At 37.9% G+C, this 27307-nt stretch overlaps 1 long non-coding RNA gene across 1 annotated transcript; it reads left to right on the top strand.

Moving 5' to 3' along the window:
* Positions 1-26114, top strand: LOC136304471 (uncharacterized). Its single transcript, XR_010724611.1, has 2 exons — positions 1-209; positions 24885-26114. It is a non-coding gene; the product is annotated as an uncharacterized lncRNA (long non-coding RNA).
* Positions 26115-27307: the final 1193 nt, after the last annotated feature.

Genomic DNA, 27307 nt, shown 5'->3' with positions numbered 1-27307 from the left:
TGAGCTTTGTAAATGAAAGTCAGGAGTTCAGTGGAGTATTGTAAACTGCATCAGCTGGGGATTTATAAAGGGAATATATGGCCAAAGGATTCTCCTTCAGGGCTTCAGCTGCTCAGGAAATGGGCAGCCTCATGGAATACAGATAGAGGCATAGAAATATTCAGAAACTCCCAAGTTTTGTTAAAATGGAAAAGGGAAATACTTCAAGGGTAAGTTGAACTGTGGTTTTTTACTGGATATTTCAGGAAGAATGGAATATAATAACAAAATAAGCTCTTATAATGATGACTATTAGAAAAGTGCGGATCAAATGGTTAAGCTGTTCTGCCATTGTTTACAAATCTCTGGCCTTCTTTTTTATTATCTGAATAATGCCTCTGCAATCCTGTAACTCAGGAATAAATCCCTGCCCATGGTAAGAAAGCTGAGGAAATCTCATTGTTTTGAACATTTTTTAATTAGTTTGGATGAAGGGGGGAAAAGCCAATTCAGGCAAAACAAGAATAGTTCTCAGCAGAACTTGTTCTGTGTTTCCTTTCACCTGACTTAAAGCAGAAGCAGATTTTGAAAATAAGCTTATATTAATTTCAGAATCTTCTAAAGTATGGGGTGTTTTGGGACTCAGATGGTTTGAAAAGGACATGAGATGAGTCTGAAAAGTTATATGAAGGGATATTTTAGTATGTGGTTCCTTCCTCCTACCTCAGGCATCGGGATGTGGACTACCAAGGTTAGAATGACCCTGTTTTCCTCTTCCCGTCTTGTTTTTGCTTTGTTTTTAAGCAATTCTTTAGTTTTAAGTACCTGTTCTACTTAAATCTACCTTAAATCTACTTTTCTTTTAGCAGTCACAGTCCAATTTATTTTGTATTCAGTTACCTGAAGGCCTCACTTGTGCCCATAAATAAAATAAATTAAAACAGAATCCGAGTTTTAAGTCTGCTTCCTGGCAGTTATTCACTACATTGAATGCAATGTAATTAATTACTCAGTTTCTTAAGAGACTTGTAATGCTGGATATCTTGATACATCTGGACTGGAAAAGCAATATTTGAATTTCTGTTCTTATTGCTGGATTTCTCCCCATTAAAAAAAAAAAACACAGACCCATGCTACAATTATTTATACTATTTAGCCACGGCTAGGGGGTGATTGCAGATCTATGGATTCACAGATAGCAATCCTTTCATCACCCAGTTGTGTGTTTCACGAGCACAGGATTTGGAGATTGTGATAGTTGCCATGGCACCCACATGTGTGCCAGGAAGATTGTTGGGAAAGGGTGATTTATGTTCACAACAAACTGAATTTAAAAAAAAAAAAAAAGAAAGTGATCAGAAGTGAATGGTACATTTTAAGCTGAAATAATTTTTTTGGATGTTTTTTCTTTTTGCTGTGAGGCCAAAGTTGTGATGCTCCATGCCAAAAAAACAAAACAAAAAAAAAAAAAAAAAAAAACAAAACAAAAAAAAAAAAACGCTGATGTGGAGATGTAATGGCTTGGGCATGGGTCTGAGGTGGAGCTTTAGCACCCCTGCTGTTTCCTGCTCCCAGGCTCCAGAACATCCTCACAGAGTGCCAACGCCACTGTCACTCCTGGTAAAACTTACTTGGAGGAGGGATAAATGAAGACTGCTAATAGCTCTCCTCTAAAATTCACAAAATATCCTTTTTATTGGTGTGGCCCCTGGCCCAGCAGCTACAAATTACACTTCTGATTTCCTTCTTGTCTCCACGGCTGAACCCGAGTGGTTTGGGAAGAGTCAGGGTTCATTTCCTGGAGAAGAATGGGCAGAGCCAGCACTTCATCCTCAGCTTTGCCCTCCCTGGGGCTGAGAGGATGCAGCTGGAAATGCTCCCAGCTGTGGCATTCCCTGCTGGAAGGAGGAGGCTGGGATGGGCCAGCCTGGGATGTGCCAGCAGGGAGAGATGAAACCCAAATCCAGGGTCAGGGACTGCCCCGGGCAGGGGCACAGCCAGAGGGAGCAGGAAGCCTCTTCCCTGCTTTAAAAAAAGAAAACCTTTCCTCTTGAAGTTTGCATTCATTCTTCCTTCCAATTAAGGGAGGTGACCACTTAATTCCAACTAATTAGGGAATTTTTTAGATCCATTCTCCACTGTACATGCCAGATCCGTGCCTTACCTTTGCCGTGAACTCTCACAGATTAATCGTTCTTATTGCATAGTTTAATTACTTTGGTTCAACGCTTATTTTCTTTTGACTTCTAATTGACTTTATGAGTGCTTTTATTTGTATTGTGTGACTCTTTAAAGTGAAACTGGTAATATTGGGGATTTTTCAGTAAAAATTCCAAAACACCTACAGAAAACTTTGCTATTATGTGGCTAAATTTGTTTTCTAAGAGATTATAATATGGAGGACTTAAAAAAAATTATATGTAGGCCAAAGGCTTTTGTACTCAAAATTTTCCAATTTCCCTGAGTTGCTGCTTCTCAGTTCTAGTTAGTTGTTTTCCCTTTGTTTTCATGCTATTTGACCATGTTCTGTTTTCTGATCATCTGGGAAGACTTTGATTTTGAAAAGAGGCTTCTACCTGTGAGGACTGAGATAAAAAGCCTCAAAACATGAATCCTGAAGATCCAAAAACCATGAAGGCAGAGGTGAATGCAGCTCTATAAAATGTTCCCTAAGTGTGACATCATGCTTGATCTTTGGATTTCACTTTCTGCAAGTCCTCTGTTTGCTCAGGGTTTTAAGCCATGCCAATTCTCATGTGCCATTGCTTATCTTTGGTGCCAAAGATGGGCAAATGTGGTGCAAAAATGCACTTCCCAGCAAAACAAAGAGAGTGGGGCAGATGTGAACCTCTCCTGCCATCTGAGAAATGAGGGAATACCCAAAGTTTTTCCTCTCCTTCTCTTCATTGTGTTTTGTCATCCATCAAAAGAGGCAAGGTTGGTGCTGTATTTCACTTTTAAACTGGTTGCACCAACAGCTGGAGTAAGTTCTGTGCAGTTCCCTGTGTCTGCCAGCCAGGCCAGGAAACCTGACCTCCTGTAAGAACATTTCAAATAATCATCTCCATACTTGACTGTACAGGAACATAAAATGCTGGTTTAATTATTCTTGCTGTGAGTTGATTGTCTTTTACATATGATTTTGTTTTCCATCTGAATTCCTACATGTTTTCCAGTGGAATGGTGAAATATTTAAGCCTCTGGCCGTAGCTAAAATATTCCCTATACACTTAGCAAAGCAGTTTATTGTCCCTATGGCATTATAATGATGCAAAGTGTATTTTCTCTCTTAATAAATATATCATTAATCCATCAATAATACAAGATTACTGTATATCCTTTTCTAATTTTAACTTGCTATCTTTAGTAGTGAAGTAGAAAGCTTGGTTGGAGTTGGTTTTTTTTTTTTTCCCTTTTATTCAATTTCTTCTCTGCCTACAACCATTTTCTCATTCAGTTTAACACTTACTCAATTTACGCAGTGTCCATCTCCTACCCTGCAGAGCAAGAATCTTCTACTTAATAAGAAATACTTATTGGCACATAGCTTTGATTCATAAAGAGAATGTTTCCTTGAGAGACTAATTGGTTTGGGATTTTCTTTTTTTCTGCTTACCAAAGGAGCTTATCAAGTTCTTTTACAGAATCCTTAATATTGTTGTTTTTCTTCCTTGAATGTGAATAAGTGCTACAGTCTGGAGGAAAACTGACTCCTAACTTATCTCTCTTTCTTGAAATCAAAAAATGCCTTTCACAAAATGGGAGTTATAACTCTGTTTTCAGGGGAAAAAAAAATTCTATATTGTTGAGTCCTGTAAACAAGATGATCCCTGTGACTGCAAACTGTGTTGGTTCAAAGGCAGCTGGGTCCCCTTGGCCCTTTAGAGAACAAGTCAGCCTGGAACAACATCTAATAATACAATAGAGTTATAGGTCAAATTTGTTGGGCTTACAGCGAGAAAATATTTTAAAGGCTGATGTGCTGATGGTCTGTCAATATTAGGAGTGGAGTGGGAATCAGGTAGACAAATCTAGTGGGTATTTGTCTAATTAGCAGTGACCTGTATTAAAGCAGAGCTGCCTGAATTAAATTAGTTATTGCTCATCTGGTACTAACTTTCTTTATATCTGAGAATCTGGCAAATCTCATCTAGAATGCTAATTCTATCCTTCTGTCTTTTCCTCTGAGGTATCTTTTTCATTTAATAATGAGTTCCTTCATTGTTTTTAAATTTAGAACAGAGCCCCTTTTTGGGAAGGGGGGTAATTTTTTTTTAAAATTTCTTTACTGAAATATGTAAATAGTTCTTTTGAGGGAAAGCAGTAGGAGAGGTGAGGTCTTCAGGTGGTATCAGATCTGTTGCCTTCAAACATAAAAATAAAATACTGAGTGGCAAGGTAGCATCTGAAAACTTCTCTGTCCCAGAAGATTTTAAAAACTAATCTGCAGCATTTAGCATCTTGCTGTTTTAAGCCTAAGCCTCTTTTGCGGGGAGATTTATGCTGCTACTGGCCATCCTTCTCCCTCTTGGGGTTAATAACTTCCCTTTGTTCTCATAAATCTGAGTTTGCCTTGAGTTGCTGACCACCCAAAGCTGGAGCAGCTTTAGGCTCAGCTTTGCAGAGAATTGAGGAAGTGAGGAGAGGCTGCTGTTCCTGTGAACTCTGCCAAGATGACTTGATAAACCGGCAAGGAAATTAATATACAAGGGTAGAAGGGCTTACAGATAGAGATAGAAGGATTAGGCTCTGCACTAGCAGCGAGACTTGCTGTAAAACTGTTGCTTCAGGCTTTTGTTTATTATTTGGAGAAATTCTGTTTAAATGCAGATTAGATTTTCTACCTAGAAGTACAACTTACTCTTTGTTTAGAAACTCCACAAAGAAGAATGAACACAGGGCTCTTGTTTTCATTTCTTGGTGAACTTTGACAGTCACATTGCTTATCCTGTTATCTGGATTAGATATGCAAGCTCTGGATACAGGAATTGGAGCAGTTTGTTTAGAGACCCGGGTTTAATTAATCAGTGTAAGATTACCAAATTGCCTTGGGATGAAAAACTGCGCCAGAGAAGTTGTAATTGGCCACTGACTAAACAGAAGGGCCCAGCGCTGCACTGGGTGTTTGGGAGGGGAAAAAGGCAAAGAAGAAGAAGCAAGAAATGAATTAGACAAGTAGATTTTGTGACCTGTATACAGCTTTTTTTATTTTTTTTTTTATTCTGGAATCAATTTCCTTGGGAAGTGACATTTTGTCTTCCTTAGAAGTAAAAACAGTGCTTTAGCAGAGCTGATGGGTTTACAAAAAGTAGCCTGAAAAGTCTTACCTTTAAACGGATTCCTAAATACTCAAAAAATATCTTTTTCCATATTGCAATAGATTTTTTAAAATTTTCCATAAAAATCTCAGTTAATTGTAGCTAAGGAAACATCCCAATCACCCTCCATGGGTTTATTTTTATTCCTTTATCCATTCTTCTTACATCTTGTCAGCACATCTCCAGCAATCCTCACAGATCTTCTCAAAATTATGATAAATTGATAATTAACACAACTAAGACAACTTTTTGTTAATCATCTCATTTTTTTCTGTGCAAAAAGACCCTCCACATATCATACTAAAAACACTGATTTCAAGGGATATTTTCATTTCACCTATTTCTTCCACCCCAGCATAATTTGTGACTTATCCACCAAGTTTCAGGACAGAAAATCCACACAGAGATTGGCATGAAATGTCACTGGGATTCATGTACAGAAGCAGAAATGAAATATGTTTCAGGATTTGAGATTTTGACCCAATTTTAGAAAAGCATGGGTAGTTTGGATTGTTATTAATATCTACTTATCTATCTATCTATCTATCTATCTATCTATCCATATATATATATATATATATAAAGATGACTTTTTCTTTTTTGTCTAATATGTCAGATGGCAGCCAGATTTGGCTGACTGGAAATCAAGAGTGTCCTCTGAGCAGATTTATTTCACCAGCCATAGAACTTGTGCAGTAATTTTATATTGGTCATTTAGCATGGAAATAACAAGCCAATGTAATGCATTTAAGGTGGTCATGGTGAACCATTTGGCAAGGTAAAATTTTAGTATTATCAGGTTCATAAAAGCTTGTGTTTTGAGAATATAATGAACATTTCTCCATGTATTATCCAGTTTTGTTATGAAGTGGAGAAAATATGAAGATAAAGTCTTTGATTTAAAGATGTTGATGAAGCTTGTTGCCTCATGGCATTTTAGGTGCCCTGTGGCTTTTTTTGCTCCTTTCTTTATTTCTTTTTGATGGACAATCTAAAGCAGTAACTAAAATAATAATAATTAAAAAAAAATCTTCAGAAGGTAAAGAACCCTGGACCAATAATTTACAAGAAGTAACAAATTCTTGAGAGCTCACACACTCCATTCAAAGTATCACAGCTATTTAAAAATCTGAATTGATAAATTTTTTTTCTGTGCTGCCCCTTCACAGGGAGCCCAGTTGTTTTTCCTCCAGTTGTTTTACCCATTTTTGGTAATATGATAAGCTGTGCACAAAATAAGTCAGAAAAAAGTGTATCTGTGATGAACATGATATGTCGGGTGAGTGACAGAATTTGCCATATATGTCAGAGGAGAAAGTACTGAATCCCAGAGTCAGCAGTACAGGAATGTCACATTCTGGAATCGTACAGAGCCACTGGATGGACTGAAAGGTAATTATTAGAACAGCCTCTTTTCCTTTAATGCATCATTTCACAGTCGCTTGTTCTCTTAAACTATATCAGATACTTATGAGGTTTTTTGAGAATTTCTTGTAACACCCTATTAATTGACTGGAATACAGCAATTACCAGTTTTGATTTGACTATGTGCTTGAATCTGTGTGCTCTGGCCAATATTTTTTTTAATACTTATTTTCTATACCTATTTTAATTTTTTGGCAGTTCTTAGTTACCATTTCATGCAGGCCGGCAAAAGTTACGAGCTCAAACTTTAGTTGTGTTTAGTTGTGAACATTTTTAACAGGGTTGTTTTTTGTTTTGTTTTGGTGTTTGTTTTTTTTTTTTTTTTTTTGTGAGTTGGAGAGAGAAGCCTTCATTCCGGCTACTTACTGTGAGCCTGTGGAACTTCTGAAGCAATTGTGTCTAAAAAATCTTTGGACAAATGGCCTTTCTAGTGGGTACTTAGAGTCCAAATTAGAAAATGCAGTTTGCTGAACTTCCTCTGAGGTGGCCAGCACCTTGTTACTTGTGAAGATGGAACTTTGCAATTAAAAGCCTGGCGTTAAAATCTGATGGACCAGAACTCCTTGGGAGTGCATCTTGCTTTCCCCACTTCCCTTTTCTCTTTCATGAAAGGATAGATATTAATATCTGCTTTTTTCCCCTCTTCTTTTCTCTGGAATGAGAGAAATATGACCATTCACTTCAGAGCTCTTATTTTTCAAGTTGTCACAAGTCCAGGGGCCAAGTGCCAAGCTCTTTTGTTGGGAGTTGGATACCCCTTCTTCTCCTCCTGCTTTGGAGCTGTCCTCAAGCCCATTTACACACTCTGCTACATAATTATATTGATCTAATCTCTGCTTTCATGAAATGCCAAGCTCTAACCCATTTTTTCTGTGCTCCTTAGTTCCCCTGAAGAGTCTTTCTTGTGAAAAGGGGTGTGAGCTCATCCAGGGGGATTTGATGGCTGTGGCTTCAGTGATCACACAGCTCACCAGCCCAGCTGCAGAGTCACTGCCCTGAGCTCCCTGCTGCTGAGGAGCCCAGGGAATTCTGAGCTTTCTGCCATCTCCATGATAACCATTTGTAAAGTCACTTTCCCACAGGTGATGATGGTGTTGGAACTAGAAAGGGAGAGCAGAGTTGCTGCTCTCAAAAGTGTTTCCTGCATTCTTCTGCGTGTGTCCCGTTCCCTTCTCTTCATTGTCAGTCTCTGCACTTGGCTCATTCCCCAAGGACAGGAGGGTTTGGCATGGAAACTGCAGCCTGTCTGCAGAGCTTAGGGAGAAAAGGGTACCGTGTTGGAAGTTTGTGCATGAGTGGGACAGGACTACTAAATACACTTCTCAAATCTTTATTACAAATCAACCTCAGAACAAAGTTTACGATGTTCCTCGAGTCTTTATTGCAGCATCAGCCTCATAACAGGGTTTGAGACAATTGAAAGATGGCAACAGCTCTTGTCTGCCAGCAGCAGCCAAAGATCTCTCTGTCACAGGGCATTTTAAAAGTTTTCCAGCCAATAGCATGTTGCTAAAGCTCACAGACAATTGTTCTAGCCAGTCACTTAAAACACACACACACCTGCTTCAAACAATGCTTGCTTGGATGCTTTCTGTTTATAATACATAATACTCCATTATTAAACTTAAAACCTTCTACTATATTGCTAAGCAGATTTTTCTGCAGCCTTAAGGTCTATCCTGGCCAAACCTAAGTCTCAGACTATTGTTTCATGTCCTTGCTTGCTGTACTCTTGTAACTTTTCCTACTTTCAGGCTTGACAGCTGCAGCTAATTCCAAGTTTTTCTGCTCCTTCTGTTTCTGGGGCCTGCTTTCACAGCTTTCTGAAAGCCACCTTACCTTTAATATTCCCCACAGGTACAACCCATGGCAGAAACAGACAGGGAAAAAAGGCTGCAAAACAAGTCACTCATCAGCCAGGGGTAACAGCAGCACAGTTCTGAGAAACACTCATGTAGTTGTGCATTTCTCACTGCAAAGGGGCCAATCTATTTTAACTTACATAAAAATAATGAGATTTTACAGTGGGAACAGTTGTAACTATAGTCCAGTCCATTTTAAAAATGAACTAAAATTTGATTCCGAGAAGCACTTTGAGGAATTTCTAAAATTGGTTTACCATGTCAAATTTTATGAAATCATTACATTTTATTACATTACAGTTAGTGCTAATTTTTAAGATATATCTTCTGGAAAGTTTTGGCACTGTAAGAAATCATCAAAGCTCATAAAATTCTCAGATTTTTAGTGGTTTATTAAAATAATGAGCTCTTCATCACTGTAAGACTATTCAAAGTACATTCATGGGTTTTTTTGATGTTCTGTTTGGTTAGATTTAGTAAGGACAATGAAAGACAGCTCTTCAACATTCCTGTATTTTTGTTGTACATTTTGAAATGGGCAGCACAGCTCTTTGGTGGTGGGGGAAAACTGAGTTTTTGCTATCATGTTTCATCATTTGGGTTTCTTTGAGTTTCTTTGAGTGCCAAGGACATCATCCCCTTCTCCAACAGGGAAGCTTTGAAAACTACATCTAATATAGTATCCAGTGCTCAAGAGTATAACAATCTGGTTTAAGTTATCTCATGTTGGGCATCCAGAAATAATGAAATAATGGAGGCTGCATAATTTTACTCAATTTTTTTAAATCCTCAGTTTCCCAGATGCAAATGGCCTCAATAAAGCAAATAATTCAGGTGGGATATTATTCATGTTCATGAAGCTTTTGATTGTGTTGTGAAAACAACAGAGTACATGAGGAAATGAATAAATCTGCATTCAACACAAGGCTTTGAAAATATTAATTAAAAAGGTGTATGGCCACATGCTGATTAGAGTAGATAAATATTGAATAACTACTTACTCTCTGAATTGGGCCCAAGGGTCCAATGAGAAAAATAGTATATGATAATTTAATTAAAGTTTGCATCAAAATACATTTACACAAGGGTCCTGAATTAATATTGCAGAGTTTGCACTTTCTAACTCTCCATTGCTTCCCTGGGAAATACTGGATCCCTTTTGGTACAGAGGTTCTTCATTGGGACATCCGGTACTGATCAGACCTTTGGTACATTCACCTCACTGAAGGTCTTAGTTCCAAGGCATTCATAGAATAAATAAGCATTTGAATCTGGGGGAAAACAAACAAACAAGCAAACAAACCACAAAAACAACAAAAAAACCCCACCACCAAAACCAACAAAAAAACCAACAACAACAACAAACCCCCACCCACCCAGATATTGATAGCAGCACATTTAGAAGCACAATTCAGGTGGGTTCTGGAATATGATAGAAAGAGGGTAAAGGGAGGTGGGATGTTCTGAAGGAATCATCCAGATAAATCTACATATTTACAAACACTTGGGTACTGATATTCATTGCTATATCAGTATATAAGATCCTCTGTAAAATATCTAGGCTGAGCTGAGCGAGTTTTTTTATTTCCTGGACAGGTCTGGGCTACTCACTGGTTTTTTCCCCCTCTTTTTCCCTGGAGAAATTTGGTAACTCAAGTCCTGACACTGCATATTTACTCAGTGTAACAAGAGCAGGAGCAGGGAAAGGGCTCTGGTGTGTACAGAATTAGGAGACAAGTACATGAAGGGATGGATAAATGGAGTCACAGTCTGACAGAAAAGGGGCCATGTCCAGTCCACAGCAGCCACTGCTGTGGAGGAAGGAGAATTCTCCCCGTGCTGAAGCTGGGGACAAAACAATAACTTGCCAAAATAATAATAGTTAGAATATTGACTATGATGCCATGATCAGTTGTGTCATTTCAAGTGTTTCTGGGCTTTACAATAAATCTCCAAACCCCTGTTACAATCACAGTGGTGCCACATTCATGACAGTATCTTTGTGCTTTCCATTTCCACTGGATAATGGACTTATAACTACAAAATGGATTTGATTTTTTTCTATTGTAACAGCACCTGGAACACGTCATAAATGCTGTTATATCCAGTTGCTTTTGTAATTCAGATAATATACAGATAGGTAGCAAGCGTGGTGTAACAGAGCAGTAGATCACCCCAAACCTGCTGTTATCACGGGGATGGTGACAAAAAATAGCAAATTAAATAAATTAGTGTTGCACTGTGCAGCACTACAGCAGGGCCATGTGCTGCATGGATGTACTGATAAGCAGTCTGTGGCCCCAGAGCTCTGAATTCTGAATTTCTGCAGAGCTCTGAATGTCCCTGGCACTCCCTGTGCCCCTCTGTCCCCAGCTCTGGGTATGGAAACGAGGACCAGCAGAGCCCTAATGATTATTTCTGCCTCAGGGTAGAAGGTAAGAAAAAGGACCTGTGAGTGTGAAAAAGAAAAATACTCAGTGTCAGGAACCTCCCTACTTGGGGAGATGGAGTCGGGGATTTATTATTTGTTTGTTTTGCCCCCCAAGACTTTCATGTCCTTTTCTGCAGGAGTTCTGCAGTCATTCCAGTTTCATCTTCCAGCATTCCAACAGCCCAGTCTGTGGGAGGCTTTTTCCCAGCCATGATCAATTATTCTCTGTCAGAATCCAAATCTGCCTTTTCAAGTCTGATTATTTGTGATGAATTTATTCTGTTAACATGGGCCTGAATAGAAGCAATAGAGGATAATAAATTAACTTTGAGCATATTAATGACATCTCTAGACTATGGGTGAATTAAGGAACAAATAGATGAAATAGGTTCAATAACAGGCTGGTGAACACTTAGTCAGCAATTGACTGGTAGCTTTTCATTTAGGTCCTTTTATATCCTATGGTTAATTAAAAAACATAGAAAGATTTAAAGCAGCCCTTTGGAACACAGACTGAGTCAAAACTTCTCCTGCCATCCACAGGAACTGTAGGAAAGGTGCTTGTGAAATGCAGTTTGATGAAGCTCAAGGAACATCACCTTCAGAAATTCAGGTTTGAACCCTCTCAAAAAGAAATCTGTGCCAAAAGTGTTGACAGCTTTCTATATGGCATCTGCCAGACCAGCACTTAACCCAGACTTAAAATATCCTTTCTGTAGGACTTCAGGAAAAATAAACATAAATTATGGGATTTTGTGGGTTTATGAACTAGAGATTAGGTTAGTTCAAGAATTTTCACACCCAGCAAGAACTGCTGGGATTTATTTGGTTACCTCCAGTGTGTGTCTGCCCTGACCAGGATTTCAAAACTAATTTGAAACTCGGACTTTCAAAAGAGCTGGATGCTGAAGTTTAGTGACTTTGTGAGAACTGATTTTCTTAAATCTAAACCTAAGAGAGCCCCTGTCCCATGCAGTAGAGAAATGGCTGATTGAGGCTTATATTCTAAAGGAGGTGATAAGTTCCCTGACAAGTCTGATTGCTAGTTTTTAACCTTGTTAAATAATATATGTTAGGCTTTTATTAGCCTAGGCATATTCATGCCAAAGCTTATCAAACAGGAGTGAACGTTAAATTTTTTTGAAAAGACAGCTATGGTTCAATGTATAAAAATATGAATATAAGGAGGTCTGAGTCAAAACTTGACACCTACTCTCTGAAATTTGAAGGTCAATAAATTTATATCTCTCCTCAGAATCCTTACACAGACACACAGACAGTGTGTGGTTATAAGAAGATGTTTATATAATTGAGCTTATAAAAGCAGAATTTAAAGATCAACCAGTGTGTTTATTTCCATTTAAAAATATTTCCAAGTAATGAAGTTTAATTTCACGAACAATTGGATACCTCATGAAGTTTAACTTAATACCCCCACAGTTTTCTATTCGTTATGCTCTGCGTAATTAATTGTAGTAGTAGTAGTAGTAGTAATAATAATAATAATAATAATAATAATAATAATAATAATAACAACAACAACAACAACAATAACCACTACCCTGTTTTCAAGAATCATAGTCCTCATGGCTGCAGGTCACAGAACCACTCCTGACAGCTGTTGCAATGGGCTGACAAGATGCTGTCAGCAGCTGCTCACTTCCATTCCTTTGGCTGATCTTACTGACACTAAAATCTTCCAGAACAATCACAGCTATCACTGTTTCCTAACAATGTCCTTTTAAAATTATCCATGCTAGGAGAAAATGTTCTGTAAAGGATTGTGTCAAGTGTTATCTGGCCTAAATTATTCCCATCATTTGTCAGTTGTCTAGGGGCTGATAAAATCATATGTTTTATGGAGAACCACATAAGTTTAGTAATGCTGCTAGCTAAAATTCCACTGTTTTTATATTTTTAATTGAAATTTACTCTGGAGAACATATATATATATAGAAATATATAAATATACAAATAAATAAATAAATAAATAAATAAATATTTTTATATATATATCCTGTCAGCAAAACTCCTTGATGCCCAAAAAACTTCTTAATAGTTGGAGAAGGCTCATGTGAGTGAGATGAGGAACTTCCAATCAAACAGAAAAATTTCAGTGGAGAAGCTGGTACACAAGGGACTGTTAAAGAGCTGGTAGCTGTGACAGCGTTCCCTCAGTAGGATGCTGCCCAAATTTCTGAAGGTGCCAGCAATGCCTATAATGGCCCAATTAGGAAGTTGGAGCCATCTCAGTCAGTGATTTTGAACTCTCAGGTAAATGATGGGAACTGTAGTTTTCAGGAATCTTTTTGTTGTTGTTGTTCAAATGTCTGCTGAGAATGAGGCTCTGAGCTGATGTGCAAAGATTGCTCCAAATCACTTGGAGCCACGCTCCAATGCCTGACTGGAGCACAATGAAGTTTGGATTATGCTGTTTTAAATTATCACCCATTTGAAGTCATTTTCTTTATAAAACAAGATTAAAATGACTGTAATTCAAAACATTTTACCTCCAATTGATGTGAAAATTGTAGTGTTCATATTATTTCCATTTTTCAATTTGACAAAACATTTCACTCCACATACGAGCCTTTCTGTGTTGTCACTATCTTAACAGTGAAAATATGAATTTTACTCTGTGCACTTTACTCTTTCCTGATGTGTCTTATTTCTTAACACTACTTATTTAAGTTTTTGAAAGCATGTCTTTCTTTTGTTGTAATACCTGGGGAAAATATAAGCAGATTTAGGAAGTTTTCTTTCCTCCTTTCTAACCCACACAATAACAGTTTATAGCTCCGTATTGTTAAGTTTGTTCTCTGTTCTTCCTACATGTCTGATGGTTAGATAAGTGCTGATGAATAAGCAAACCAAGGAAGAAATTTAAGTTCTAGGTTGATGGAGTTGAAACTCAGATAATTTACCTGAAACATCCTTTCATTTGTTTTCATATTGATGCCACAGGCGAAATTTCTCTGCAAGAATTTTCCTCAAAGTTTCATGGCTCTTAATATAATCATATAGGGAAAGAATTGTCTTTCTTCAGAAGTTTATTTCATAGACAGGGAGTATTATCAGTAATACTTTTTAAAAATCCAGTAAATTCTGAGTAACTTACTTGAGCTGCCTATGAAAAAGGGCACTTGTGTCATCTAAGACAGAGTTGTCCTTCCAGAGTTCTTGAGGAAGCAAAGAACAGAACAGTGCTGAAAACCACTGGAAAATTAAGTGACTTGCAGAAGTCCTTGTTTAAAATATTGCCAGTGAGATTTACAACTGCAAAGTTCCTGGCCTAAAAATACAATTGCATTTATTTTTAAGTCACACTGTGCTCCACCACAAGTGCAACAGAATGCCAAACCTTATCCCTTAAAGTAATAGCGAGGCACATGTCAGCTATCAGACCCTCAAACTCTGAGAAAGAGCTGTTTTTGTGTGCTCAATCTGCAAAGGATAATTCATTCCTTACTAGGGGGTATGATTTCAAGTGCTGAAAGCTCTAACTAGTGCAGATGTGTAGGGTAGATTTAAAGTGATTATGGAAATGTCACCGCAGGACAATGCATTATTAGTAGGCCCTCGTATGTTGTATGCTGTCCCCTTATGTTTGCTGATAATTAACAAGCAGATTGGGATGTCATGGTGAGAATGAGTGCAAAATGTCCCTTTTATCATTTGCAATAAATATGAAATAGTGGTCTTGCTGTATCCTTCAGTGATTGTTCTATTTACATTGGTGACAAATGACATCTTTCTCCTTGTAACGTGCCTGCAGGGTTAAATGACTTTATTATTATTAATGAGTCATTGCTCCAGCTGTCCAGAAATACAGGGAGTAGGAAACATAAGAGATTTAGACCTAAGTAATTACAAATGTAATTATTACCTTTCAAATTTCATTTTTACAGCAATCACAGGGCTGTTAATCAAACATGGCCCTTTCCATGTGTTCACACTTTTCGGAGCCTTTGTCAAAGGGATGAGCAGCTTCGTGGGCCCGCTGAGGGTAGCCGGCGGCAGATTGACAAAGTGGTCTTGAGAGAAAACTGCTGTGAAAAATTGGGTGGAAGCCGTTGCGTAGTCATCAAGGAGGCTATGGTTGAGAGGGTTTTCCAAGAGGAAAGCTGCGGCCATACGGAGGAGAGAGTCCTCTCAGGGAGGACAAGGCAAGCGGGAGGGGAATCCCAGTGTCCTGCGGACAGGTGGAACGCTGAAGTTTTACTCTTCCAGCCTGCCCTTCCTCAAGGTTGTTGGTTGTCATGAAATGGTCTTAAAAAAACACAATGGAGTCACGCGCTGCACTGTCCTGGTTTAGGGGAAATTTGGGAGAAAATCCCCAAAAAAGGGTCCCTCTGGGAAGCAAACCCAAACGGGCCCACCCCCAACTGGTCCAGGAAAAAAACCTCCCCAGAGAAAAGTGGAAAAAACGATTTATTTAACAAACAAAGTGCCCACAAGCATAACGAATGAATAATATGAAACAATGGAACCTCTCGTTGTTCTGAAGTGAGATGACAAATTCAGACAGTCCCTGCTGTGGGTAGCTCAGCTCTGCGGGCCCAGGCCCCGCCGGGCCGCGGGTCAGCTCCCGCTGCTCCTCTGGGCTTTTCAGTCCAGAGCGGCTTTAAACAGTCCTGAGGCAAAGGAAAAACAGTCCAGGGAGCTCCTCTGCCTCAGGCAGCTAAAACTAACTAAAAGCACAGGAGATCTCTGTCCCACAGTCCGTAGGCGCTGCAGACAACACTGTCCAAGAGAAACAATGTGCAGGAGTCAGGCCCTGTCTGAAACAAATTCCACACTGCTTCCTTCTCCCTCCTCTCTCTCTGAACTAGTCTTAAAGGTAGAGAACTTAACATACAGCATAAAGAGGACAGTTGGGGATATAACATCAAAGAGCCACCCCAGGACCCTGCTTTAGGGGAATTACAAACCATGGCCTCTTACCCTGAAATATTTATCCTAACTACTCATAATTATGTATTCTTAAGTTTTGAGGTGGAGCGTAACTTTTATTCTCCTGCAGTAGTTGCTAGGGTGTTGTAGGGAATTCAGAAAAGGGGAATAGCTGTGATTATTGTTAGACCATGTTGCAGATGGCATGAAATTTAAGCAGTGCTCTTTCCTAGCATCATAACCTGAATTGATATTTATGGTGAAATGTAAAATCTGAGGGACAGCTTTGGAGAAATGGGAACATTTCCATTCAATAATGCCATTTCTTCATAATATTAAGGATCCTCATATTTTAAAGAAATAAGTGAAAATGAATTGAATAGAGAAAATGGGAACTACCAGTTACCACACTATGCCCCCAAATGTAATGTGAATCAACACTGGCACAAAGCATTTGAATTTTGAAATGACATTTTTGATGGGAAGATTGTTTTGTCAATCCACAGCAAGCTTTATTTATATATTCAGCTGGAAAGAATTATTATTGTTGATGGTCCAATAAAATGTAATAGCTATCATCACTCAAAAAAGCATAGTGTGTTACATAAATAACTACATAGGTAATTATTGTAAAAAATGTTTCAAAATATTCAAAAATAAACAGGGTATTAACAGTAAAAAAGATTAATATTCTAATGAAGAAATATAGTTTCTTTGGGTTTCTTTCCTTGAAATACAACTGGAGTCACACAAAAGGTACAGAATATTTTAGACTGTTTTAGGTTTGTTTTGGTTGCTGCTCTAGTGGTCTTTGACTTCAAGTTTGTTTGTGTATATCTGATGAAAACACAATTCAGAACAACTTTTATCGTCTACCTTTTAAGTTATCTCAGGAGATATATGTTCACTAGCTCACTGAGCATTTGGGGATTTTATGACTCCCTTTTGAAAATTAATATTTCATTAAAATGTCTGAACCACGACCAATTGCGCACAGTTGTTCAATTACTTAATTTAAAAGATTTTTTTTTCTTTGCTTTCCATCAAACTTTTGTTTATTTGTTACTGCAAAACCAATACTAAGGAAGACAGAGCACCATTTGGCATGGAGATACACCAAGAGACTGCATGAATAGAGGGTGTAAACACAGACATTTGAGGGGCTTTTTCCCACACTGACCCTTGAAGGAACTGCTGTGTGTGAACAGAACTGAGCAGGAACTTCTTCTCATCCTCATCCTCCTCACTCAGCCCTGACCTCTGCTGAGGGGGCTCACCCAATCTGCTCCTTGTCACAAGTGTTGGAATCTGGTAGGAGAGTGGGATAGAGGAATATTGATATGTTCATGTAGCCCCCTTATCAATAAGTTAGTGCTTCTGACCCTGTTCTACCCAGAAATTCTCTTCCCTTTGTACCTTCCTGACACTCATCCTATCTCCAAGCCCAGATCTTTGCTCTGATGTATCAGAGTTTTAGATGGATGTATCTGATTTTTTGATTACACAGCCTAAACTTAGGAAATGCATTTTCTTGTTTCCACACCAAAGTGAGATTATGTAGATTGCATAGTGATTCTTAGTTCTCTTTATGAATCCTCACTCTTTTGAGGTATTTAGTGATTTTTAGTAAAATCAGTAAGCTGCCGTTCCTTCAGGGACACACGTAATTTTACTTGAAACTGAAATCTGAAAAACTAGGTATAGTGTTATATTCTGCATAAATGGTTCCTCTGAAAAGTGACAGCTGAAGCCCTTTTTTATCCAGCATAGTTTTGTAGGATGTTGTGTTTATCACAAGAATTTTACATCAGTAGTAGAGCTTAATATGTATCACTTATAATGCACAGTCTTTGCAGGTATGGGGGAAAAAATGCTAATTTCACTCTTTACTATGTTTCCAGGTTGAAGGTTATTGCTGGAGGATAAACCATTTCTCACTATGTAGTTTCACCTTGTTTAATTGATTTGAATTTGAATTTATATTCCATGTTAAATAATGAACCATGTATTAATAATTAAGAAGGTTCAGTACAAATGGGAAGCAGTTAATTAAATATTAAATAAAGCACATTGTATTAGCCACTATTGTAATCAATATACTAGATTTTAGGTTATCCATTTTAGGTGGTCATTATGCTTTACTAGTTATAGTTAAAACTCTTATTGAAAACTCAATATACAATTTTAATCCAAGAAACATGTGGCCTTTGCAAATTACCTTTTTTTCCCCATAAATATCAGCGAAACATGAACATAAAAGATGAATTCAATTGGACTGGTAGAGCAGTAAGGGTCAGCGCCATGTACTGTCCTACAATCTGTCACACCCATGTTCATTTGGCTCAAAAAATGAGTTTGCAGGAGGTTTGGGGACTTGGGTTTGGGGGTTTTTGGGGGTTTTTTTTGGTTTGGGTTTTTTTCTGTATGTTTGTTTGGGTTTTTGTTTTGTTTTTGTTTCTTTTTTTCTCATGTGAATTCTCTTTCTGTGGAAAACAGTAATTATTGAAGCTGAACTTTTTACAGGAGCTTTGCCTTTCGACCATATCTTGGTTATGATTAATACAAGATTGAGGCTCTAGTCAGAATAACAATGAGGTAACCAAATGAAAGATTAATGTGCTTTATTTGTAGGGCTGTTGCTCGTGAGGGGAAGATTCACTTCACAAGTGTAGTTAATGAGACAGGAATTACTAGAGGCTGACTCTCTTGCCCTGACACTTCCTCCATTTCCTCTTGCCCTCACCAACTTTCCTTTGCTGTCTTTAATAATGTTTGCTTGACTTGTTGAATCCAGGTGCAAAATCCTCACACCTCATCCTGTCATTTGGATTTCATGAGAAGTATTTTTTTAAGATTAAATTCAAATTAAAACCACGGCTGTTAGGATATAAACTATGTTCACTGGAATGGAAGCAGAGCTGATTCTTGCAAGCTACCCAGCACAATCTGGCAAGCCTAGGTAGCACAGGAAGATGTGATTCCCCTCATGCCTGTTGATTCCTCAGTCAGAACATGTGGAGGATCAATCTTCCCTAATTTCTCACAAGCAAAACAAGCTCTGTACGCACAGCTGAAAATTGAGGGTCGTGTGTCCTACTTGTTCTTTGAATAAAAAGGTTCCAAGGCTAGAATTTAAGTAACTCTTTTAGGTTTTTAATTTATTGAGATGTATACAGGAAATAAAAAATTCATAGGGAACTCCTCCCAAAGGCATTTTATTATTAAACCAAAAAGCTAGAGTATATTATAGCAGCGCTTATTTAGGGTTCCTGCATTCAAGCTTCTTCCTCCTGACTTTATTAAAAGTAACCCACTTTACACTAACTACTATTCCTCCCTCCCTTTTTTACTGTTAATGTCATTTCTGTTCTCCTCAAATGGTGGAGACCTCTAAATGATGTTACTCAAGTGGCCATGTTTGGTCACCAGGGTAATTCCGGACGATAATTTCCCCACATTATGCTTGAATTCCTGCTTAGATTTAGCACCACATTTAGTAAATACACATGGGCAAAGAGTGGTGGGGGGGGGGGGGGCAGCTCCATTCCTCAGGAGCTGCTGGCTGAGATGAGGAGTTGGGGTTGTCATCTCCATCACTCTGGTGGGCTCCTGCTGAGCAGAGAGCGCTGGAGGTGCGCTGGGAGCTGCTCAGTACGAAACGCTCCAGTAAACGAGAGGCACTTCTGGATGCTGACAGAACAGCATTGGCACTGCCAGCCATGTATTCATGTATGTGCTGTGTTGTGAAAATATGAAAAATAGCTCGGCAATGGCATAATTATGGGCAATTTGCTTAATTGCTTGCTAATTGTTGCTTGCTTTATTATGAAACAAGAGTGCTCTAAATGTAACGCTGGATGGTTTGCATCCAAAATGTGTCAAATTCAAAACTGGCTTTTCATTAAGACTTCAGCTACATGGCTTTAAAATTCAAGCACTCTATATTCTGTGGTTTAAGGTTTCCTTTTCTTTTTCTTTTTTTTTTTCCCCCTTTTCTTTTTCTTTTTAATTTTCTTTGCACAGTTTTTATGCCCCTAAACCTGCATTGGTATTGTGCAGCCTGGTGGTTTCTGAACTTCTAATGAATCTGAGTGCTTTGGTAATGAATGCATTTACAAATGTCTTTTGATCATTGCCACACTTGTGTATAAAGGTGGATCTTTTAAGGCTTCTCCAGGAGCTCATGTTCTTGATTGTCCAACCCTTAGTGAAGCACATCTTTCCCTTCAACACATGCATTTGGATTTTTTCTCTTAAGGGATATGTACAATTCTGAAAGTCTGGCCTTTTGGAAAAGCCACTCTTCTTTTTCAACAAATATACCCAGGTATGAGCAGAAGGTTAGACCAAAAGTCCTTTCCAGCCTAATCCCTGTGATTCTGTGGTGCAAGTGATGACTTTCATGGCAGAGTGAGGAAAGAACCAGTCCTCTTGACATTCATTTAGTAGTACATGTCTCTTTCAAGGCTGGAGGGAAAGGGTAGAAAATAAAGTGAGCTGTCTGTACACCAAGTATGTGTTTTGATGATCTTTCAGGTCTTTTCCAACCAAAATGATTCCATAATTCTAACTTCTCAACATTCTGAGACTGTGGGTAACATACTCGTACCAACAGTCTGTCTCCCTTTGTGAATTTTCCATGAGAAACAGTCTTAAAACTGGAACATAATAGTAAGCCAGAAATGCCAAAGAGTTGCGCCGGAGTTTTGTAGACTGAGAAGGAGAGTAGCACTGTCAAGCTCTTCAGTTTTCATCTCTAAAAAGCAAAGAGGATAATCAGCATTTTTATTTACTACCTCTAAAATCCCACGCAGACTTTTTAACCATAGGAAGTCTCTGGTCAAAACAAACAAGGGAAAAAAAAGGTATTTTTTGTAGGTGTTTTGATTGAAGGATAGATATCTGGCAAGGCTGGAATTCCAGATTTTCTGGAGTGAAGGGAAATATTCTTACTTGAAAACTGTTTTGACCTATAAATGATGAGACTGCGGAACAATGAAGAAAGTCTTTTAACTGTTGTGCTTTTAGTTATACTTGACAGTTCTGATCTAAACATTTCGTAAGAGCTGACAGACACTTTCTTTAAAAATGTTCTTAGTTCTGCAGACAATTAAAAAGAAAAAAAAAACATTCCTAAAACAACCTGGAGTTCAAATCAAAGTGGTAAACTCACAGGTGCACGAGTGTGATCTATTATATGAATTAAAAATTCTCTTTTGTATAATTTTCATGTCATGTTTGAAGAGTCTCCATGTAGTTTGGAAAATAATATCTAAAATTGAGGGTTTGTAACTGATTGAAGTAAGGAACTAGTTAGACTGCTTAGAGTTCAATGGAATGTAATCTTTATTCATAATATGTGGGGAATATGCAAACTCCTATTTCCATTTATAAACCTGTCATGTCTTATGTGAGAAGATGGTACCAGACACTGAATTTCACTTGCAAGAGCCATCATTTCTTCTGAAAGCATTCAGAGACAGCCGGAACTTTCTCTTCCTTGATGGGTGGAGGCAGGTGTCAGAGGTGTTTCCTTCCCCTGATTACTTATCAGACTGTGCAGAATAATCACCTGCACTACTACTTTGGAATGAGAGAGAAAGGCTCAGAAAATTTGATTGTCACCCACATTTGGAACTACTTGCAAGGAAACAAAATAGAAAGGAGCTTAAAGAGTAGCAGCCAGAAGGTGCCGTGGTCAATTTGCAGAGCTTCTGATCAATGACCACTTGAACACTGAATTTCACATCTCCCACAGGTGTGGCTGGAATGATATGTAAGGAAAATAGAGACAGAGTTTTGTGATAGTTTTGGGTATCCAGAATTCTGACAGAGTTTGACAAAAAGAAGATCTATTTCATGGCCTGAAGGAGCAGGCAAATAAAAGATAATGCTCGGTGAATATTCATGCAGAAATCTTTCTACGGTTTGTTCTAGTTTGAGTTATTTTCCAAGAGTCGTTGGTTTGTGGGTGGGGAAAGTTGTTTTTTTGTTTGACATTGAAAAGTGTTTTTTCAAAGTTAAGGAAAACTGTATATTTTACATGGTATTAACCATAAGCCCTGATGAAAAGCACACTCTGATAACAATATTGAAACAAGACTGAAAGAAAGATTATGACTTCTACAAAAGATGTTTCTTCTAAACAATCCTGCATTGGCAACCTTTTTTATTAAAAAAAAGACCCAAACAACTTAACACCAAAATAATTTGCATTCATATCTTAGGATTGTGTCCAGAATAGTTATAAAGCTTTGGGGTTTTCATTCTTGTTTTTTTTTCTTTTGCTTTTTGTTGTTGTTCTTTGGGGGGTGTGTTTTTTGGGTTTTTTGGGGGGTCCTATTTATTTACTTTTAATAAAACGAAAACTCAGATTAAAATATCTATTTGTTAACAGAATAAACAAGACTGTAATTTTAACAATACTCTTGTTCTTAACATGGTAACATTGTTCCAAGTCTCCAGGTAGTCTGGCATCACGTGACACAAAATTACTGTCCTGATCTTTGAAATGGTGTGGAGACTGTTTTATAGGCAACCTTTTTTCTTCCACAGTTGCCTTGGCCAATGTTAAATGTTAAATTTTTATTGTCAAATGCTTCCTTTTGCTGTTTTAGCTCTGTGTACTCTCTTAGTGTAGTTCGAGAGAAATGGTACAGTACAAGTGTTGTAACCTCTTGCTGTGAGGACCTCAAAACAAATAAGCATTATTTCCAAATAAATAATTGTGTGTATTTCACATTTTACCTGAATTAATAGCATTTTAAGGGTTTTTTTTTAAAATTAATGCAAAAAAGATCAGTTTCTCTACAAAATGGGAATAATTCCACACTCTGTCAAGGTTGTACCTGATTTCAGGGAGTTGCTTTCATCAGAATAGAAGCAAACCTGGATAATTAAAGAGCTTAAAAGACTTGAATATACTTGAAGTTATGTCTGTAATAGCAGATAGTAGGACACAGAAAGATTAGACTAATCTACCACTAGAAACTTTTCTTTTTTTGCAGTACCTCTTGCCTCCACTGAATTATTTCCATATTTATGTCTCCTACTGCCCATCAAAACTGGATTAGTATTTCAACAGCAAGGTGCCAAAGCTTTGTCAGGATTAAACTGAAAAATGCTCAGGCAAAATGACTGAGGACATGTTGAAATGCCAGTAATACACCAAAATAACTTTTATAAACAATCATTCCTCTAACTGACACGTAGAGAGTCCTGAAGGAGAAATAATCAAGAACAGAGCATTCATGATATAACGAGCAACCAGCTGTCTTCTTAAACATGGTAGATTTAAAAAAAAAAAAATCTTGTTTTGGACAGCAACATTATGTATTTCAATGCCTGAAGGAAAAACTTAATTCCTTTGTATTGAGATGTAGCATGGAAATAAGTGTTTGTGCTCTGCAGCTTTACACAGGTTTCAACATGCAAAATATTTGTTAAAACAGAAATGCAGCATCTGTCTAAACATAAAGCTCAGAGGGTGGGAGGCTCCTACTCAGCACTCTCATTGCTATAAGTAATTTTAGTGGCATTCCTTCTCCAGTGCTTATCAGCCAGAATCCGATTTTAAATGCAATTTTCATTAAGACAGGCATTAAAAATATGTTTGTATCTTTCATTGGGAAGTTTTATGAAGAAAACACAAGGAAATATCCAATCAGATATTCTTCTGCACTTCTCATGTATTTAACCCTGTAAACAGGAAGAGAATATAAAATCAACTCTTGCAATATTAAAACTATTTTGAGGAACCATTTGTAGAAATTTAAATTCCATTCATTTTTAATTTACCTACCATGGCAAAGCTACAATTTAAATGAAATAGATCAAAAATATTTATGTATTACAAATGAACACTTTTTGATTTCATAGTTTACTTTGTCTTTGAACAAATTAAAATTTCTATAATCCTTTTTCAAGGGCACAAACCTCACATCTACTGAAGAAATCTGGTTTGATTACTAGCAAACTACAGAGATTACATCTTCTTTTGCTAGTACTCTTTGATTTTTCAAGGTGTTGAGTACTGAATGCATGGAGAAATCAATTCTCTTTAAAATAGCTGTTATGCTTTTTTATTCTTGTAGCTTGAGTGCATCTTTGAGGCCAGTGGACCATCTTTGGCTAGTGCCCAATTTAGGTTTTTTTGCCTTAAGCAAAGGAAAACAAGAAAAAATCCAGTTTTAAGAGAATATTAAAGAAACCAAAAGTCTTTTTTTTTTCCAAGTATTTCTGTGCAAATATCTAGAGTAATGGAATTAAATTATTATAAAGTTTTTAGCTTTGTTACAGAAATGACGCCTGCAAGAGGTGAAAATATTATTTTAGGGAAGTGACTGGACCAGAGGACATGGTCAGCTTCTGGCAGAGGAGGTTTAGATTGGACATTAGGAAAAAAATTCTTCACTGAAGGGGTCATCAAGCATTGGAAGAGGCTGCCCAGGGAGGTGGTGGAATTCACCATCCCTGGGAGGGTTTGAAAGGCGTGTGGATGTGGCACTTTGAGTTTTTTTTAGGGGTGAACAGGGTGGTGTTGGGTTACTGGTTTAACTCACTGAGCTTAGAAGTGTTTTCCCACCTGAGCAGTTGTACGATTCTGGGAAATCGAGTGTATAAGGGTTTATTAGAAATCCTTAATGATGGTGTGAACTGTGACAACACTGCGGGCCCCAACATCTGAACCTTCACTGAACCTCTACCCTTGGAGGCCTTTTCTTCCCAAACTGTGGCCATCAGTGTAGGAAATTGAGTGTGTTAGGGCTTATTTTAAAGCTTTAATGATGGTGTGAACTGTGACAACACTGCGGGCCCCAACATCTGAACCTTCACTGAACCTCTACCCTTGGAGGCCTTTTCTTCCCAAACCATGGCCATCAGTGTAGGGCGGGGGTTGCTTTGCTGACCTTGATTCCCTCTGTCTGTCTCTCCTCACACCCCTGACACTGTCCTGTGTTCTTTCCATCCTCCTAGCTATCGAAGTGAACCTGCAGAAAGCCCTGGCCGAAGCCTCCGAGAACTGCACGCAGGAGTGCCTCATCCTCGGCCACTCCGACAACTGCTGGATGCCACCGGCGCTGACGCAGTTCCAGCAGCCCAACACCTCCCTGCCATCGTTTGGCTTCCAGCAAGGCTGGGCCCGAGGAGCCAGACCTGAGGGCCGTCACACCCTGGGGAGACCCCTGCCAAAGGATGACAGTGACAAGGGCCAGGGAGGGCCCAGGCCCCAGCTCTACAACACCTGTGAAAGACATTGCGCCGCCGAGGACCCCGTCAAGGTCATCCCTCTGGCAAACTTCGCCGCGTCCCACCAGGCGCCGGGGGCTGGGAGCAGCACCACGTTTGTGCACGAGCACCAGCTGTGAATGCATATCTGGCAAATCTCTAATTTCAGGCTTTAAGCGTGACTGTGGAAAGTCACGGCCTAGCGCCACTCCTCGGGCGCATACAAGCTCGTTAGGCTTGTGAATAGAACACTACATCTGAAACAGAAAATCTAAGTCCTTAGGACCTGGTGGAAAGGTGTTTACCATAGTTCTTGGTATAAACCAGAAAATGGGGATAAGAACTCACAACACAAAAACACTCAGAAGAAAATAAAAATCTGGTTCTTTTTCTCACAGTGCAAATATCTGCCAGCAGTTCCTCCTTCCTTTGGAGGCAATTCCTTAGTACAGTTTGGGGGATATTGTAGTCTAAAAATAGCTTACTCAAATTTGTTGTTGTTGTTGTTTATAGCATATTTATAGCATATTCATAGATTTCATCTTCCATTTGCTTAGCATTAGAGATCAAGTGAGCAATTTCTCTCATTTGATTACTTGACATAATAGAATTAATAAGATCCTAAACTCTAGTTCTTCAGAAGGACGGTATATCTTTCCACCAAAATTTATCTTTTATATAATTAAGGGGAATGTATGTGACAACTGATTTTTATTTTAATTTTTATTGGCTCAATGTACAGGTATTTATTTTCTGAAAAAATGCAATAGATGAAATAAAAACTCTCGACTAGGCTTTTCTGTGTGAAATAATCAATGTGACAATGAGAGGATATCCAAGATCAAAATGGAAAACAAATAAGAAACAACTTTACTTTTTCATTTTCCAAGTTTTTGCTTTCTATAATAATTCAAGGAAGAATATTATAATTATTATATTTTTAGCCATAAGTCTATTTCTCTCTTTTTCTTTTCTTTATTTTATTTTTCGTCTTGCAGAGCTTGCTTTGGCTACTGTTCCTGTTAGTGGAAAATTACATGGGCACCGCTGAAAACAGTAGGAAGTGGGGTAGTTTTTTTGGCTGATGTGATGTTGTGGCTGCAAGCTACCAGTGTTTTAAAGAATATTTAATAGTGATGTGTACGGCTTTTTTTTACAGCTATATTCACCTATTGTAAGTATCCAGTAAAAATTTAACTATAATATTGGTTACTTCATCACAAACCTGTTAGACTAAGAAGTACTTGTCATTGTGGGTTAGTTGTTAGAGAATGACTGATAGTGCTCAGCAAAGAAAGAAGGATCTAGGTAGTGGAAGTTGGATAAATATAAACAAACCCTATTCATATTATTTGAAAAAGTCTCAAGGTGATTCTCTTTAGAGAGAAAAGATTTTTTTCAGTGTTCTGTGTACTGGAGAATATATTCTCTTGGTAAATTCCACAGTGGATGAAAAGAAGATTCCTTTTTTAGATGAAAAAAACATATTTTCCTTCTAGTATTTCCTTCTAGTACTTTGTTGGTCTTTAGCCATTTCATTATTTGCAGTATGTACGTACCAAGAAATTTTTCCTTTAAGAAAATGCATCACTTTTTTGTTTTATTGCTACATTAAGTGAGACAATCGAAGCTGTATGGAGGGGAAAAACTGTGTGAATATTTCCTATGGGTAGAACTCTATGTAGGCTTCATAATGTAACTTAAATCTGTAATTTGTAAACAAAACTGTGTGTAAAAATGCTGTAATATTAGCTGCTTGTAAAATTTACAGAAGTTCAAGTTGTTGAGGGTTTCCAATGAATGCTAAAAGAGCTTCTCTTATGTGCCCAGCAGGTATAAGTAGCTTTATATATTGCTGTCCCCACTGTAAATCTATTCAAACCACATTTAGATTTCATGTGGAAAAAAAAAGAAAAAAAGAAAAAAAAGCTTCACTTTTAACCTACTGATAGGGTTTAATTAATAGGCATCCGATTATCTAATGATGTACTTCTTTTGCTTCCTCTTTTTTTTTTTTTTTTTTAATAGTTTTAAATAACTTTTAGAAAAGATGTGGCACACTGGCTTCCAGTTGCATGTAAATCCTGGAAAAAAATCATAATCCTTTGGGTACTGACAAATCTCTTTTTCAATCCTGGAACAATTGAAAAATTGACAAATTAATTCATACC

The sequence above is a fragment of the Chamaea fasciata genome, unplaced genomic scaffold (genome assembly GCF_029207755.1).
Source record: "Chamaea fasciata isolate MVZ Bird 193981 ecotype frontalis unplaced genomic scaffold, bChaFas1.0.hap1 SCAF_96, whole genome shotgun sequence".
NCBI lineage: Eukaryota > Metazoa > Chordata > Aves > Passeriformes > Sylviidae > Chamaea > Chamaea fasciata.
The sequence above is the reverse complement of the archived record's forward strand: the minus strand, read 5'-3'. Positions and strand labels throughout refer to the sequence as shown.